The sequence below is a fragment of the Vanessa atalanta genome, unplaced genomic scaffold (genome assembly GCF_905147765.1).
Source record: "Vanessa atalanta unplaced genomic scaffold, ilVanAtal1.2, whole genome shotgun sequence".
Lineage (NCBI taxonomy): Eukaryota > Metazoa > Arthropoda > Insecta > Lepidoptera > Nymphalidae > Vanessa > Vanessa atalanta.
Genome location: NW_025920006.1, coordinates 5001 through 10000, shown reverse-complemented (window position 1 = coordinate 10000; position 5000 = coordinate 5001). Strand labels below are relative to the sequence as shown.

The following is a 5000-nucleotide window of genomic DNA, read 5'->3' as shown; positions in this document are numbered from 1 at the left end:
GAAAACGTTCGTAGAGTAGGAGTAGAGCTCGTTGCGTTCGTTAGATTATTTTTTAATTTTTTTATAGAGATTCAATACATTTATGTCAGGATATTTTTTTAAAGATAATTTATATTTATTTATTACTTCATTATACATATTTTAAGGTATCAAGACTGATATGAAACTTAAAAATTATATTATTAACATTATTTACGCATTCGTAAATCGCGTCATGTTCTTTATTATTATTATTATTATATTTATTCGTCATCGTCATAATTATTATTTTAATTATAAAATATAATAATTTTAATTATAAATTTTTTTTTTTTCGATAAACGAATACCGGTGAAATTTAAATAAACGAAGATACAACTTTCTTTGTTGTTGTTGTTGTTGTTGTTGTTGTTGTCGTTGTTGTTGCATTGACGTTGCATAATATCATATAATCATATACTATCTATAAAAATATAGAACAAAATAATCGAAGTTTTGGAGATTTTGGAGGGTTTGGGGTGTCAGTTGGGGGGGAGGGGGTTGGGGAGGGGGGGGGGGGGGGGCGGATAGGGCTGCGTGTTCTGGGGTTCGTCGTCTTATGATATCAGATCGAATATGAGAAACATAATAAAATAATAATAATAATAAAAAAAAAAATACATTCCGTTCGAACGAGCCGAATGTCATACTCATCGTCAGGCATATATATGGAGTAGTGACGGTTCGAACGTCGAACATTCAAAAATTGATGTTAGACGCGAAGTGACCGGATCAGTACTCTTGTATAACGAAAAAAATGTTATTATCGTTTTCATTTGTCGTCTTTGTTGCGTGTCTTCTGGCGTGTCTCTCGATTCGTCGTATCGCGTTATATTATACTTTACGTAGTGTAACAACAAGTATGTACGTACGATTCGTCTCGACCGCTGGGGGATATTCACTGACACACGTGAAAATGATAAAAAGATTCTTATTCGTTCTGTAAAACTGTGCCGACCGACGGACGCACGTAGATCTCTCTGCCTCATGCGCTCTTCCTCTTATCGTCGTCGTCGTCGCTCTCGCTACAATCTATCCTCATGGAATAAATGTTGATTCATTGTAGTCGATCTGCGACGTCGCGACGATATGAGAAAACGTTAGAGACGGAGTTCTTAAAAGATTCAGTGTATTCGTATAGTGTGTATAATTTTTATATTATATATGAACGGTCGTTTCTAAAATTCTTTTTGTTAATTTTTACATTTATCATGTACAAAAAATACACAACCCGAGTATCGGTACGATCACTCAAACACCGGGCGTCGATCCCAATGTTTTACGATAATAATCGTTGAACAATACATACGTACACGTCGTGTGCGAAGTGTTATTTTGAAAAAAAAACTCGATCTCGTTTAGAACGTTCGAATTCGTGACCGTTATGTGTCATTATGTGAAGACGCCTCCGCCGCCGCCGCCGCCGCCGCTGTCGTCGCGTTATATATTATAGCGCACGCGCGCGCGCGTGCTTAAAGCGCGTTTGTGTCTCATATAAATTTTTATAAGAGTCAACCGTTAAAATCTATCGCGTCTAACGCGATCGACGATACGGTGAGACGCTCGTTTCATACTGTGCGTATATTGTACATGCATGCATAAGTTTGTGTGTATTTTATATGCGAATATGAAACGAGAAGAGTAATTGACGACTTCAACAAGTCTCGGTTAGCTCCCTGGTTGATCCTGCCAGTAGTTATATGCTTGTCTCAAAGATTAAGCCATGCATGTCTCAGTGCAAGCCGTATTAAGGCGATACCGCGAATGGCTCAATATATCAGTTTTGGTTCCTTAGATCTTACTCAGTTACTTGGATAACTGTGGTAATTCTAGAGCTAATACATGCAATCAGAACTCTGACCAGTGATGGGATGAGTGCTTTTATTAGATCAAAACCAATCGACGGAGGGCGTCTCGTCCGAAGTCGTTAATTTTGATGAATCTGGATAACTTTTGCCGATCGCATGGTCCAGTACCGGCGACGCATCTTTCAAATGTCTGCCTTATCAACTTTCGATGGTAGTTTCTGCGACTACCATGGTTGTCACGGGTAACGGGGAATCAGGGTTCGATTCCGGAGAGGGAGCCTGAGAAACGGCTACCACATCCAAGGAAGGCAGCAGGCGCGCAAATTACCCACTCCCGGCACGGGGAGGTAGTGACGAAAAATAACGATACGGGACTCTTTCGAGGCCTCGTAATCGGAATGAGTACACTTTAAATATTTTAACGAGGAACAATTGGAGGGCAAGTCTGGTGCCAGCAGCCGCGGTAATTCCAGCTCCAATAGCGTATACTAAAATTGTTGCGGTTAAAAAGCTCGTAGTTGCATTTGTGCGCCGCGCTGTCGGTGCACCGCATCCGCGGTGATACTGACACGTCTGCGGAGCATATCGTCGGTGAGCCGGCGGTAAAACGCCGGTTCAATATCAAAATCCTATCGCGGTGCTCTTCAGTGAGTGTCGAGATGGGCCGACAATTTTACTTTGAACAAATTAGAGTGCTCAAAGCGGGCTCAAAATGCCGCTTGAATATTTCGTGCATGGAATAATAGAATATGATCTCGGTTCTATTTTGTTGGTTTTCAGAACTCCGAGGTAATGATTAATAGGGATAACTGGGGGCATTCGTATTGCGACGTTAGAGGTGAAATTCTTGGATCGTCGCAAGACGAACATCAGCGAAAGCATTTGCCAAAGGTGTTTTCATCAATCAAGAACGAAAGTTAGAGGTTCGAAGGCGATTAGATACCGCCCTAGTTCTAACCGTAAATATGTCATCTAGCGATCCGCCGACGTTACTACAATGGCTCGGCGGGCAGCTTCCGGGAAACCAAAGATTTTGGACTCGGGGGGGAGTATGGTTGCAAAGCTGAAACTTAAAGGAATTGACGGAAGGGCACCACCAGGAGTGGAGCCTGCGGCTTAATTTGACTCAACACGGGAAATCTCACCAGGCCCGGACACCGGAAGGATTGACAGATTAATAGCTCTTTCTTGATTCGGTGGGTGGTGGTGCATGGCCGTTCTTAGTTGGTGGAGCGATTTGTCTGGTTAATTCCGGTAACGAACGAGACTCTAGCCTGCTAAATAGGCGTCGTCATTTAGGTGTGCTCGATTTCGGTCTAGCAACTCACTGGCGGCGTATTAAAATTCTTCTTAGAGGGACCGGCGGCTTCGAGCCGCACGAGATTGAGCAATAACAGGTCTGTGATGCCCTTAGATGTCCTGGGCCGCACGCGCGCTACACTGAAGGAATCAGCATGTTCTCCCTGGCCTAGAGGCCCGGGCAACCCGTTGAAACTCCTTCGTGCTGGGGATTGGGGTTTGCAATTATCCCCCATAAACGAGGAATTCCTAGTAAGCGCGAGTCATAAGCTCGCGTTGATTACGTCCCTGCCCTTTGTACACACCGCCCGTCGCTACTACCGATTGAATGATTTAGTGAGGTCTTCGGACCGACACGCGGTGGCTTCACGGCCGTCGGCGTTGCTGGGAAGTTGACCAAACTTGATCATTTAGAGGAAGTAAAAGTCGTAACAAGGTTTCCGTAGGGGAACCTGCGGAAGGATCATTAACGTAAATTATCAATCTCGAAAGAGTGCGATAATGAACGATAATAAAATTCTAAAACACAAATATCGACGTTCGGAATGTGTCGTTTCGATGCGAGGACGCGATTCTCACTCTCTCTCTCTCACACAGCAGTGTGTCCGAGTCAGAGTCCAGAGTCGTGTAACGCGTCCTATTCTGATATTTTTCGATATCGATTTCGAGGAAAGTACGATGTGTTAACGCACATCGTCATCTTCAAATAAAATGTATATTTCTTTTTTTTTTTTTTGTACTTTATTTTTTTTTTAACTTTTTTTTTTTTTTTTTTTAATTTTTTGAATTTTTCTCTGTATACTAAAAATAAGAGAAAAAAACGAAAAAAAAAAAAAAAAAAAAAAAAAAATAAACTCATATCACTGGCGTATAGAATCGTTCGAGTGATCGTAGAAATTATAAAAATAAAACAAATTAAAAACCATTACCCTGGACGGTGGATCACTTGGCTCGCGGGTCGATGAAGAACGCAGTTAACTGCGCGTCATAGTGTGAACTGCAGGACACATTTGAACATCGACATTTCGAACGCACATTGCGGTCCGTGGAGAAACATCCAGGACCACTCCTGTCTGAGGGCCGGCTGTATAAAAATATAAACCACACTGTTCAATGTTTAATGTCGTAATGTCTATTATTTCGTAACCGACTCAATAGACTGACTGACGTTTCTCGAACATATGACGGTATCCGCGTTCGATGTGTTATATTACGTGTTTAAATATACTTAATATAAATCTCGTTCTCGGTCCGTTCAAATATAACAAATACGATGTGTATGTATGTTTACGTTTACATGCGTGTGTGTGTATATATTATTTATATTTTTATATACGCGTTCGTGTGTACGTTTACGTCACGGAGTTTCGTTATGCGACGTCAGAGAGACTGAGAGCGTCGCTCGTCGCCAGACGAGGAGCGCCCATCTCCGACCTTTCGATCGTTTCATTGAGTTGTTCTCGATCAAAGAGGGTAATCGGAGTTTAGGTGATCTCTTCGTCTCGTGATTATCGAGTACGTGCGTTTCTTTTGTTCATACTCTAATGTCAAAATTTCGAATACAAAAGCTCCGCGATCGTTACGACGTATACGAGACGAACGTGTTTATATGATGTGTAAATAAAGCGCGCTCGCATCGTTGAACGTGATGACATCGAAACATTCGTATATATATATATATATATTGTATATATATCGAGTAGGCGGACTCGACGTCCGAAGAGCGCGTCGACGCCGACGTCGGAACGATCGGAATGAAAATTCTCTCTCGTCTCGACGAAAGCGGCGCCGTCGCGTTGACGGATATCGCGTCTGCCTCGTTTTTTTTATCGTTGGCCTCAGATCAGGGAGGATCACCCGCCGAATTTAAGCATA

At 42.2% G+C, this 5000-nt stretch overlaps 3 non-coding genes across 3 annotated transcripts in view; all 3 read left to right on the top strand.

The window, feature by feature from the left end:
* Positions 1–1691: 1691 nt before the first annotated feature.
* LOC125076650 lies at positions 1692–3594 on the top strand. Its single transcript, XR_007120578.1, has one exon. It is a non-coding gene; the product is annotated as a small subunit ribosomal RNA (ribosomal RNA).
* Positions 3595–4051: 457 nt separating this feature from the next.
* On the top strand, positions 4052–4208 carry LOC125076643. Its single transcript, XR_007120572.1, has one exon. It is a non-coding gene; the product is annotated as a 5.8S ribosomal RNA (ribosomal RNA).
* A 750-nt stretch (positions 4209–4958) lies between these two features.
* Positions 4959–5000, top strand: part of LOC125076645 — a 3997-nt gene continuing 3955 nt past the window's right edge. The window contains exon 1 of the ribosomal RNA XR_007120574.1: positions 4959–5000. This exon is cut by the window's right edge and continues 3955 nt beyond it. This is a non-coding gene — a ribosomal RNA (large subunit ribosomal RNA).